Below are 13,838 nucleotides of genomic sequence, written 5' to 3'. Positions count from 1 at the left end.
CTGCTGTCCTTGTAAAGGAGAATCTTATTGAAGTGTAAGGTTTTCAAATGCAGATGATTTGAAATCTGAGACACATCAGTTATGGTTCATTGGCTGGACACAGACACTACCACTCCTGCTCCAGGTGTTGTATCGTCCCTTTGGAGACTGTGGTCAGGTTCAATCTGTAGAGTTTCCCCACCCCCTTCCTATGCCCCTGGTGTTGTTACAATGCTCAGCTCCTCAAGTCTCCTAATGTAGAAATTAGATATTTTTAACTTGGCAAAGCTTCAGGCGATCACGTTCTCTGCCTTTTTACTGATGTCACTTTGTGTACTGTCTCCATCTTCTCCACTTCCCCATCGAGATTTCTGCGGCAGTTCCAGAGAAAGATCTGGGATCGATCTTGAAAAAGATTCACACGTGAGAATCAGATAAGCAAATGCATGTTTTAACAATATTACAGGTAGAGACAATAAAACAATTCTTGTGTTTCTATTATAATCCATAAGAAAAACTTGAAACACAAACAGTCATGATTTTATCAAATGGCTCGAGGAGCCAAATGGCCTACTTCTGCACCCAATCCATTTTTGAAACATTCATTCATGGGCTGTGGGCATCACTGGCTGACTTTATTGCTCATCTCTAACTGCTTTTCACCTGAGTGACTCACTCGGCCATTCCAGAGGGTAGTAAAGATTCAAACATATTGATGTGGGTCTCGGAGTCACACGTAAGCCAAGAGTGTAAGGAAGGCCAATTTCCTTCCCTAAGGTCATTATCAAACCAAATGGACGTTTGCAACAAATGACAATGGTCATCATTAGACTTTTAATTCCAGATTTTTATTGGATTCAGATTTCACTATCAGTCGTGGTTGGATTAAAGCCAGAGGTCACCAGCCTCTATTCAACTGCTAGAGCCTGCTATGCTATTTAATAAGATCGTCACTGACCTAAGGGCGGCATGGTAGCACAGTGGTTAGCACCGCTGCTTCACAGCTCCAGGGTTCTGGGTTCGATTCCCGGCTTGTGTCACTGCCTGTGTGGAGTTTGTACATTCTCCTCGTGTCTGCATGGGTTTCCTCCCGGTACTCCGGTTTCCTCCCACAGTCCAAAGATGTGCGGGTTAGGTTGATTGACCATGCTAAGAAATTGCCCCTTAGTGTCCATGAATGTGTAGGTTAGAGGGATTAGTGAGTACAATATATGGGGGTAGAGCCTGGGTGGGGTTGTGTTTGGTGCAGACTTGATGGGCCGAAGGGACTCTTTCAGCACTGTGGGGTTCTATGATTAATAGTAACCTCAAATCTGCATCCTGCATACCCCACCCCCCAATATTGTCTATCATCCTCCTTCTCCTGTCACCCTCCCCACCAACCCCCTCTCAGCTTACTAAGAAAATATACACCACTGTTAGAAAAAAAAGCAAAGATTCTGCTATCACCTTATATTCAGGAAGAGAATTCCAAAGTCTCGTGGCTCTCCAGTGATCAGAGCATCACCCTGGATCTGTGGATTACTAGCAGTGACAATGCCAGTACACTACCACCCCACCCCATGTCTGTGTGTCACCTTGAAAGACAAGTGCAATCACCTGGGAGTCAATGAAATATTGTTGAGTTGCAGCCATGAATAGAAAGTAGGAAATTCTGAAGTCAGTGGGTGCACAGTGAGTTCTCCCCCACTGCAATACAATAGTGTTTTGTTCTGGAGATGTTCGTTGGTGGATAAGTATTGGGACGAAATGTTTTGAATGATTTTGTCAAAAGAGAAATAGATTGCTTCTTGTGAGTCTGACAGATAGTAAGTCAGGGAAATGAGATGTTGTGCATTAAAAATTTAAAATACTAACCTCCAATGAAAGCTAATCAGAGTTAAGATTTTTGGTCATTCTGAAAGTATTGCCTACAGGTTGATATGTGAAAGTTTTTAAACAGAACAGTGGAAATGGGGCGGTGGTGAAAGATGGTAAGGCAATATTTGTGACTGGATGGAAGACAGAGGTGTAATTGAAAAAGGGATGCTGATACAAAGCTAAAGGAGATGGCAACAATACAATTAAAGAAATAAATGTTGAGTCTAAATGAGGTTTATAGAACCCCTACAGTGCAGAAAGAGGCCCTTCGAGTCTGCACCAAACACAATCCCACCCACTAATCCCTCGACACTAAGGGGCAATTTCTTAGCATGGCCAATCAACCTAACCCACACATCTTTAGACTGTGGGAGGAAACCAGAGTACCCGGAGGAAACCCACACAGACACGAGGAAAACATGCAAACTCCACACAGACAGTGACCTGAGCTGGGAATCAAACCCAGGACCCTGGAGCTGTGAAACAGCAGTGCTAACCACTGTGCTACCGTGCCACCCAAGCTCCAACGGCATTTACTCATTATCCATCCATCAAAATACGTGCTCTCCAACACTCATATACACACACTGGCAGCAGTGTATACCATCCAACAGATGCACTGCAGAAACTTGCAAAGCCTCCTTAGGTAGCACATTCCAAACACGACCACTACCATCTAGAAGGAAAAGGACAATAAACACATGGGAATAGCACTACCTGGAAGACCCCTCCAAGCTACTCATCATCCTGACTTGGAAATATATATCAGTATCCCTTCACTGCTACTGGTTTTGGAAAACAAAGGTACTTTAAGGGATTTGTATTTGTATTGGTAAACATTAGAAATAAAGTATTGTTTTAAGTGCGTTTGAACCAATGCTCCTGTGCCTATAGTTCGATTCATATTGGACAAAGGTATTTGTATGTGTCTGGTTTGGTTAAGTTCAGTCTATGTTTCTATTGTGCTCAGTGAGCACTACAGCATGAATAATAAATATCAGGCATAATGATGAGGGTTGTTTAGCAACGGGGGCCTTGTAAGCAAGAGAAACATTTGAGTTTTATTTGGTGAATTTTATTGTAGTTTCAGACAAGATCCTGGGAAGTGAACAACTCTCAAGTCTACCAGGAAAAGCTGAACAGGATATGAGAGTTGTAAAAATATAAGATCCCTAAAGAAAATGATACAGCCTAGGTAACCAGGAAATAGCGACAGAAAAAACGTGGCTGAAGATAAGAGAACAAAGGCCAATGTATTATTCAAAAGAATTACAGGAAGAATAAACAAAGTGCCTTGAGTTAAAGAGACAATTGCAGTAACTAGATTTAAAGTGGGACAGCTTTCTTCTGAGTTAGATGAAATGTTTGATACCATTTTAATACAGCATTGAGAGTAAAAACAATTAGCATCTGCTTGCACAGCCAAGACAGAGAAATCCTAAAAAGCTTGTTGTAAAACCATGGACTAGAATCACTGATAAAAGTGAATCAGAGGCTTTGTTTTAAAATGTCATTTGCAAAATATGGTCTGGACTTCAGAATGCAAACTGTTTACTGTGAGAGAAGATTTTAAAGTGTGCTTTTCGGAATGGAGATTGAAAACTCACACTTGACAATCAGCTGGAGAGAGGAGACACCCACAGACAGTCACTTGGGACTGGAGAGTGTATTTACCCAGTCATCTTGCGCGTCAAAGGGATGTTGTGTTAATGAGATCATTATAGATTAAGATGTACTTTGTAATGTGTTAATCCTAAAACCTGTATGTCATTGTTAAGATAAACAGGGAGTAAAAGCGTACTGTGTCATAATACAAATGTTTCATGTTTAACAAATGTGTTTTCTTGTCGTGTTGTCTATTTAGTGGACCTGTGGTGCTATTCCTCCCCGTTTTATAATAAAAAGATAAAATTTATAGCCTTTCAAACCAGGGTTCCATTGTGGGATCTTCTTGCCCAGTTATAATATCAACTGGGATTGTAGCAGATGTGGGGACTCTTGCGGCATTTCAGCACATAGAGAAATGGTTATTAGGTACTATTTAATAGTAATTCATTGGCATATGTTGAAATACAGAAAGCAAGTTACTGGATGCTTAATATTAAATTTGTTATGGGTAAATGTTCTGTAAATCATTTTTAAAAAGTGCAGTACTGAGATAGTGGACAAACAAATTTGAGTTATACCGAGGTATATTGCACAGGTTAGAATTCAAAGGAGCATTGGAAATTGCTAAGACTTCCCTAAAGATGGGAAATGATCTTTGACTAGTTTACAGAAAGTAACTAAGAGTCAGAACTGGAATTGGGATTACCTGCAGTGCTGAGGGGAAATGAAGTTATTGAAATCATAGCAAAACATTTGAAATTGGAAGATTTCTCTGGCGGAACCGAGTATTTTGAAAAAAATAGGCAGTTGTATTAGTTACATTAGATTACAAATAAACAATTAGAAACGCAGCAAAATATAAGAGAAAGAAATAGAAATACAGATGATCAAATCGGAAGCAAAGGAAAAACAAAAAGAAATAGAACTGAAGAAATTTGGTGCAGGGAAAGCAAACAAATAGACGGGAAAGAGACGAAAAGAGAGCTTTGCAAAGGAAATTGGAAACAAAAAAGTTAGCAAGGAAAGAAAGAGAAAAGGAGAAAGAGGAAGAATTTCCACTTAAACTGTGGAAAGTTAAAGCACAGACATGAGAGCAAGTTGAAGGAGCTTAAAGTTCTAAACAAGTACACAGTGAAGAAATATTTAACTGTATATAACTGTTCTAAGATCTGAGGAAAAAGATGTGGAAGTGTTCATTTTTTTGAAAAGGTAATTAAGCAGATAAAATGGACAAAATAAATGTGGATTCTACTTTTCCATAATAGATTGGTAGATAGAGCTAACAAGGTATATGCATCATTGTCAGAAGACATATTTGTACATTATGATGCAGTGGAGAAAGCTGTTCTTAGTGCACAGAGTTGGTCCCTGGAGTGCACAGATAGAAATTTTCAAATGTAAGAACACAGTCAAGACAAATTCATTCAATTTCAGGGAGTGAAGCAAAATATTTTTGAATATGGGCAATAAATATAGATAAAACATATGAAGCTCTAAGAAATTTTATTCTTTTAGAAGAATTTAAAGATTCACTTCCTTCAGTTAAGATGCTTGTTGAGGAACCAAAATGTTTTTAAAACTGCTAGACAGGCAGCAGACATGGCTGATGATTATGAACTGGTCCAGTGAACCAAACATTTTTTTTTCCCATCATCCTTTTAAACATGAGAAGGATAGAAGGTGGAAAGGAGAAACAAAAACACAGTCAAGAAAAAGATGGAACATTTGGGAATGGTCAGGAAAGTTCACCAGAGATCAAAAAGGATCTGAGGCAGAAGTGACATTCAGAGGCCTTAATGTTTCCATTGTAACAAATTCGGACACATTGAGTGGAATTTTACAGGATTTTTTTCTCAGCGTTGAGCTAGCATGTAAATAGGAGAGTTCCTGATCCACTTTCTGGGCAAATTTTCACTCTCAATCATATGCACCCAGTCATTGAAAATATGGGCTAGGCCATTTTCAGCCACTAGGGTTAGTGGACAGGGCTTAAATCGTCAGACACCCCACACTTATGACTAATTTGTCTCTGATTAGCCTGCAACAGGAATATACTTACCCCAATGGTCAACGGAGATGTCAATGGGCGGGGGGGGCCCTCAGCGTGCTCATCATTCACTGGTTACTCATTGGTACAGAGTTACAACATCTGTCGTGGCATCTTCAAAACACAGGCGAGATTCCTACTCCATCCATCATGGGGCCCCACATGGGTGTTTGCTGCTCCCTTACCCACCACACCACCCAGATGTGGGTCCAGGTGTCAATACTAATGAAGGAAATCAGGTTATTGGGGGTTCTGGATGTTTGGTTTCAAAGGAAGAAGTATTCCCTTCCCCATTTTACGAAAGAAGTAAACAAATTAAAATTTGTTTCAGAGAGATATGGGAGCAGATCAGTCATTGATGGTGGCTGATAAGACAATCTGTATTCCAGGAAGTTTTATGAAGGAAGAAGTATTAATAAGAGGTGCTAATGGAAGGGATGAACCTGTTACTTTGTGTAAAGTTAATGTAAGAAGTGATTTTGTGAAGGGATTTGTTACTGTGGGAGTTATTTCTAAATTATCGACTGGAGGATAAATTGCATTGTAGGTAATGATCTCGTACTGATCTTCAGTTCCTGACCTGGATGTCAGGAGCTGCTAAAAATGTGTCACAAATCATTACTTGAGAGCTATGCACCATTTTAAACATGGCACAAGGACTGACTCAGCTTGGATCCAGCAAAAAAGCTGTATAGCCGATTTAAAATTTAATAATTTTTGGCTTTGAAATTGAAAGCATAAAATGCCAAAGTGAAGCATTTATAAATTAGATGGTGGGAAACTTGCAGAACCACGGAACATTTACAGGGCAGAAGTAGCCATTCGGCCCAATGAATCTGCAATAGCTTCTCTGACAGAGCATTTGACCTAATCCCACATCCTGTCTTATCTCCGTAACTTTGCACATTCACTCTTTTTAGATAGCAATCCAATTACCTTTTGAACAACTTGATCCAACCTGCCTCCACCACTCTTATGGGAAGCCTGTTTCCAGACTCCAACCACACACTGGGTGAAAGAACCAGTCCCCACATCACTTATACACCTTTAGTCCAATATTCTGACACTGTGCCTTATTGATACTCCCCTCAGCAGGGATAGCTCCTTACAATTTACCCTGTTCCAAACCCTCAAGGTCTTGAATACAACTATCAAGTCTCTTCTCAGTCTTCTTTTCTCCTCGGAAAACAGACCCAACTCTCCAATCTCTTTTGACAAGGTCTCACATATCAGACTTCCACTCACATTGTCTGTACCTTTAAGACTTGATTAGCTGTAAAGACTCACATTCTAATCATTATTCATGTAAATTGAGTTTGTGTCTTTATATACGCTGTTTGCGATCAGAACTCCCACCCACCTGACGAAGGAACAGCCAGTTTCGAACGTTAGTGGCGTTTGTACAAATAAATCTGTTGGACTTTAACCTGGTGTTGTGAGACTTCTTACTGTGTTTGCCCCAGTCCAACGCTGGCATCTCCACGTCATGTGCATATGGTGACAGAGTCAGTGATTGGGTAGATAACTGGAGCTGGATGAACTTCGGATCATTCGGGAGGCAAAGGTAGAGGTGGTCATAGATAAAAGCTTCATGGATGTCGTTATTCCAAAGAATGAAGATAGATGGGTGACGCTGGGAGAAGCTGGGAGGAAGCAGTCAGGACACGGATCCCCTTTGGTTGTTCCCCTCGGCAACAAGTATATCGCTTTGGATATAGTGGAGGGGAACGACCTACCAGTGGTAAACCACGGTGACCAGATCTCCAGCACTGAGTCCGTCCCTGTGGCTCAGAAGGGAAGGGGGTAGAGTAGGAGAGCAATAGCTATTGGGGACTCGATAGTTAGAGAGACAGATAGGAGGTTCTGTGGCAGTGAACTAACGGATGATATGTTGCCTCCCGGGTGCCAGGGTCCATGATGTCTCGGACCGTATTTTCAGGATCCTTAAGGGGGAGAGCGAACAGTCACAAGTTGTGGTACACATCAGTACCAACAACATAGGTAAGAGAAGGGACGGGGATTTAAAATAGGAATTTGGGGAGTTAGGGTGGAAGCTGAGAGCCAGGACAAACCATGTTGTCATCTCCGGTTTTGTTGCTAGTGCCACGTGTTAGTGAGTTGAGGAATAGGGAAAGAGAGCAGATAAACATGTGGCTGCAGGGATGGTGTAGATTTGTTTCGGGGGGGGTGGGGGGGCAGATGGGGGTGGGGGGGGCGGTGTGGTGGGGGGGCGGTGGAGGGGGGGCGGTGGTGGGGGGGGGGCGGCGTGGTTGGTTTCAGTTACATGGATAATTGGAGCTTATTCTGGGGAAGGTGGGACCTCTACAAACAGGACAGTTTGCACCAGAGGGGCACCAATATCTTGGGAGAGAAATTTGCCAAGGCTCTTCGTGGGGGGAGCAGGGGTGGGGGCATTGGTGGTGGAGGTGGTGAAACTGATTTGTCAGGGGGATGGGGAAATGAGCTGTGTCCAGAAGCCCCTGCTCAATGTAGTGAGGTACTGAGGAAGGTACCAAGGTCGCAGGGGTATATCAGTAGACAGGAAGGTGGGTTGAAGTGTGTCTACTTCAATGCAAGGAGCATCCGGAATAAGGTAGGTGAACTTGGAACGTGGATTGATACTTGGGACTACGATGTTGTGGCCATTAAGTAGACATGGTTAGAACAGGGGCAGGAATGGTTCTTGGAAATTCTGGGGTATAAATGTTTCACTAAGAGGAGGGAAGGTGGTAAAAGAGGTGGAGGAGTAGCATTGTTAATCGAGGATAGTTTAACAGCTGTGTGTTCGAGAGATATCTGCCAACTGAGGCAATACGAGCTGAAGTTAGAAATAGGAAAGGAGCGGTCACATTGTTAGGAGTTTTCTATAGGCCCCCAAATAGTAATAGAGGTGTGGAGGAGGAAATTGCAAAACAGATTATAGCTAGGTGTGGAGGTCAAAGGGTAGTAGTCATGAATGACTAACTTTCCAAACATTGATTGGAACCTTTATATGTTGAATAGTTTGGATGGGGCAGTTTTTGTACAGTGTGTGCAGGAGGGTTTCTTGACACAATATGTTGAGAGGCTGTCAAAAGGCGGGGCCATATTGGACTTGGTACTGGGTAATGAACCAGGCCAAGTGTTAGATTTGTTTGTGGGAGAGCACTTTGGAGATAGTGACTACAGTTCAGTGTCTTTCATTATTGCAACGTAGAGGGATAGGGCCATATGGCACGGCAAGGTTTATAATTGGGGTAGGGGTAGTTATGATGCGATTAGGCAAGAATTATAAAGCATAAGATGGGAACAGAAACTGTCAGGTAAAGGCACAAATGAAAAGTGAAACTTGTTCAAGGAACAAATACTGCAGGGAGGAAATAGTCTCTGAACGTCCACTTTATCTATCCCCCTCATCATCTTATAAATCTTTATTAATTCGTCTGTCATCCTCCTCTGGTCTAAAGAGTAATGTCCCAGCTCCCTCAACCTTTTCTCATAAGGAAATGGAGGGAGGAAATGGCCGAGTGAGGGAACCATGGTTCACAAATGAGGTTGAATGTCTTGTCAAGGGGGAAAAGGAAGTGTATACAAGGATGAAAAAAAACAATGTTCAGTTGGGTCGCTTGAGGGTTACAAGGTAGCAAGGAATGAGTTAAAAAAAAGGGCTTAGGAGAGCTAGGCGGGATCATGAGAAGTCCTTGATGGGTCGGATCAAGGAAAACCTCAAGACTTTTTACTCTTATGTGAGAAATAAAAGAATGACCAGGCTGAGATTAGGGCCAGTCAAGGATAGTAGTGGAAATTGTGCATGGACTCAGAAGAGATGCCGAATACATTTCTTCAGTGTCCATCAAGGAGGGGGGCTATGTTTTTGAGGATAAGAATGTGATACAAGTTGATAGGCTGGAGGAGGTAGATGTTCTGAGGGAAGATGTATTAGCAATTTGGAAAACATGAAGGTCGATAACTCCCCAGGGCCAGATGGGATATATTCTAGGATTCTTTGGAAGGTGAGGGATGAGATTGCAGAGCCTTTGGCTTCGATTAGGAGAGTGGTGAATATTGTCCCTCTGTTCAAGAAAGGTAATAGGGATGACCCTGGTAATTATAGGTCAGTTAGTCTTACTTCGGCGGTCAATAAGTTAACAGAAAAGGTCCTGAGGGATAGGATTTATGACCATTTGGAAAGATGCAGCTTAATCAGAGATAGTCAATTCAGATTCATGAAGGGTAAGTCTTGCCTCACAAATTTGAACGAATTCTTTGAGGAGGTAACTGAGTATGTAGATGAAGATAGAGCAGTTGATGTCACATACATTTTAGTAAGGCATTTAAGGTCAGCTCACGAAGGAAGTAAGGAGGTGAGGGATAGAGGGAAATTTGGCCGATTGGATAAGTAACTGGCTGTCTCATAGAAGATAGAGGGTCATGGTGGAGGGAACATTTTCAGACTGGAGACCAGCAGTGTACCACAGTGCACTTGTGATTTTTATCAATGACTTGGAAGAGGGGGCTGAAGGGTGTGTTAGTAAATTTGCTGATGACACCAAGATTGGTGGAATAGTTGATGAGGTGGAGGACTGTTGTAGGCTGCAAAGGGACATTGATAGGATGCAGACCTGGGCCGAAAAAGTGGCAGATGAAGTTTAACCCTGATAAGTGAAAGGTGATTCATTTTGGTAGGACAAACTTGAATGCGGACTACAGGGTCAACAGCAGGGTTCTGAGGAATGTGGAGGAACACAGAGACATTGGGGTTCATATCCACAGATCTCTGAAGGTTGCCACTCAAGTGGGTAGAGCCGTGAAGAAGGCCTACAGTGTGTTAGCGTTTATTAACAGGGGCTTTGCGTTTAAGAACCATGGGGTTCTGATGCAACTATACAAGACCTTGGTGACACCACATTTGGAATATTGTGTGCAGTTCTGGTCACCTCACTATAAGAAGGAAATGGAAGCATTGGACAGATGCAGAGGAGATTTACCAGGATGCTGCCTGATTTGGAGGGTAGGTCTTATGAGAAAAGGTTGAGGGAGCTGGGACTTTACTCTTTAGAACAGAGGAGGATGACAGACGAATTAATAGAGGTTTATAAGATGATGAGGGGGATAGATAAAGTGGACGTTCAGAGACTATTTCCTCAGGTGGATGTAACTGATACTAGGGGGCATAACTATAAGGTTCATGGTGGGAGATATAGGAGGGATGTCCAAGGTAGATTCTTTACTCAGAGCGTGGTTGGGGTGTGGAATGCACTGCCTGCTGTGATAATGGAGTCGGACACTTTAGGAACTTTCAAGTGGTTATTGGATAGGCACATGGAGCACTCCAGAATTATAGGGAGTGGGATAGCTTGATCTTGGGTTCGGACATAGCTCGGCACAACATCAAGGGCTGAAGGGCCATTACTGTGCTGTAATGTTCTATGTTCTAAGAGGTGGTTAAGAAGGCATATAGGTTATCTGCCTATGTTAATCGAGGTATAGCATATAAGAGCAGGGGGGTTAAGATGGAACTGTATACAACATTTGGGAGGCCACAGCTAGAGTACTGTGTGCAATTCTGGTCCCCACATTATAGGAATGATGTGATTGAACTGGAGACGGTGCAAGAGAGATTCACCAGGATGGTGCATGGGCTGAAGCATTTCAGCTATGGAGAGGTTGGATAGGTTGAGGTTGTTTTTCTTGGAGCAGAGAGAGCTGAGGGGAGATTGGATTGAGGTGTACAAAATTGTTAGGCATAGAGATAGGGAAGATAGAAAGGAACATTCTTCCTTAGCAGAGAGGTCAATAATCAGGGGGCATAGATTTAAGGTAGTGAACAGGAGACTTAGAGGGGAATTGAGGAAAACCTTGTTCAGCCAGCGTGTGTTGGGAATCTGGAATGCACTGCCTGAGAGAATATTAGTGCCAGAAAGCCCTGGAAAATATAAGAAGGTTTAGGTTTCCATGCTGTAAATCTCTATGGCTCTAAGAGGTGGGCACTTAAAACACCCTAGCATACAAGGCAACAGACCAAGAGCTGGAAAATGGGATTAGAATAGATAGGTGTTTAATAGCCAGTGCAAACACAATGGAACAACGGGCCTCTTTCTGTGCTGTAAAATGTTATGACTCAATTACTCTATGAGTGAGATGGAATTCACATTTTGACAAAAGCGGAGATGACACACAGATACCGGCTGAATATGATGCAGCCCAGGAGGCAGAAACAGTTGACCAGTATTATATCCCCATCCTACTGGTGTTCCATTTTTAAGTATATACAATAAGTTTGGATCAGTATTCTTCTTTCCCCATTTTGCTTTAATTCGCTTCTGTGCGTTGCCCACTCATCCTGTAAAGCTGACTGGAGTGAGATGGCAAGGACCAAGCAGATTGACCTATCATGTTAAGTAAGTGAATTAAGCCTGTAACAGCCTGTTCATGAAATTGGGTTCTGATGAAGGGTCATGCTGACTCGAAATCAGGAGTCGGTGCTGGGGCCTCAGCTATTCACCATTTATATAGATGATCTGGAGGAGGGAACCGAGTGTATGGTGTCGAAATTTGCTGATGACACCAAGATTGGTGGAACGGCAAATTGTGCGGAGGGTGTGGAGAGTCTGCAGAAGGATCTAGATAGGTTGGGCGAATGGGCCAGGAAGTGGCAGATGGAATTTAATGTTAGCAAATGCGAGGTTGTCCACTTTGATAGGAATAATGGTAGGAAGGACTATTACTTACATGGCGAAAAACTGCAGCATGCGACTGTGCAGAGGGACCTTGGAGTCCTTGTGCAAGAGTCGCAAAAACCCAGCCTGCAGGTGCAGCAGGTGGTCAGGAAGGCGAATGGGATGCTGGCCTTCATAGTGAGGGGGATTGAATATAAAAGTAGGGAGGTCCTGCTGCAACTGTACAGGGCACTGGTGAGGCCGCAGCTGGAGTACTGTGTGCAGTTTTGGTCGCCGCACTTACGCAAAGATATTTTGGCCTTGGAGGGAGTGCAGAGGAGGTTTACTAAGCTGATTCCGGAGTTGAGAGGGTTGAACTATGAGGAGAGGCTGAATAAACTAGGCTTGTACTCATTAGAGTTTAGAAGAATGAGGGGAGATCTCATTGAGACGTATAAGATGTTGAATGGGATGGATAGGATAGAGGTGGAGAGGCTGTTCCCGCTCAGAAAGGACAGTAGGACTAGAGGGCACAGCCTCAAGATAAAGGGGGGGTCGGTTTAGAACGGAGTTGAGGAGGAACTTCTTCACTCAAAGGGTGGTGAATCTCTGGAATTCTCTGCCCGTTGAAGTGGTGGAGGCTGCCTCGCTCAATATTTTTAAGACGCGGGTTGATAGGTTTTTGATAGGCAAGGGGATTAAAGGTTATGGGGAGAGGGCGGGAATGTGGAACTGAGACACGACAGATCAGCCATGATCTTGTTGAATGGCGGGGCAGGCTCGAGGGGCTAGATGGCCTACTCCTGCTCCTATTTCTTATGTTCTTATGAAATATTAGCTCTACTCTCTCTCCACAAATGCTGACAGACCTGTTGAGTTTTTCAGCACTTTGTTTTCTGTGTATGAAATATCATTTTCTTATCACCAGTGCCTTTTCCAAAGTAGTTTGACTACACCTACAATTAGATTCATACTTAACTAGTTTTTATTATTGGGTGGCGTGGGTTAGCCGTTTGGTTGAAGTGGGTCACCAGAGAGGAAAAAAAAGCTTGGCAAACCACTGATCTTCTCAATGGTCTTCTCAGAAAGGTAACGAATGGGATGGATAGGGTAGAGGTAGAGAGATTCTTCCCACTTAGAAAGGATAGCAGGACTAGAGGACACAGCCTCAAGATAAGGAGGGGGCAGTTTAGATCAGAGTTGAGAAAGAACTTCTTCACTCAAAGGGTGGTGAATCTCTGGAATTCTCTGCCCGTTGAAGTGGTGGAGGCTACCACGCTAAATATATTTAAGTCACGGGTAGATAGATTTCTGATAGACAAAGGGTTATGGGGAGAAAGCGGGAAAGTGGAACTGATCCACTTCAGATCAGCCATGATCTTATTGAATGGCGGGGCAGGCTCAAAGGGCTAGATGGCCTACTCCTGCTCCTATTTCTTATGTTCTCCCTCCAGAGTTGTCAATAACCCAAGGTCACAGCTTTAAAATAATTGGCCAAAGATTTGGAAGAGGATGAGAGGAAATTTTCTCAGGGAGAAACTAGTGACAAAAAATCCGGTGGAAATGGAATTCAGAAATAATTTGAGAAAGGAATTGGACAAGTGCTTTTTTTAAATTTTTTACTCCATTTTTATAGTTAAAAAGCCAATGTTCAGGGTGGACCTGGCAGGCACAAATCCATTCCTTGCTTGTTCCAAAAACCAAAT

Source organism: Carcharhinus amblyrhynchos, chromosome 13, assembly GCF_965287045.1.
Source record: "Carcharhinus amblyrhynchos chromosome 13, sCarAmb.v2.hapA, whole genome shotgun sequence".
Taxonomy (NCBI): domain Eukaryota; kingdom Metazoa; phylum Chordata; class Chondrichthyes; order Carcharhiniformes; family Carcharhinidae; genus Carcharhinus; species Carcharhinus amblyrhynchos.
The sequence above is the reverse complement of the archived record's forward strand: the minus strand, read 5'-3'. Positions refer to the sequence as shown.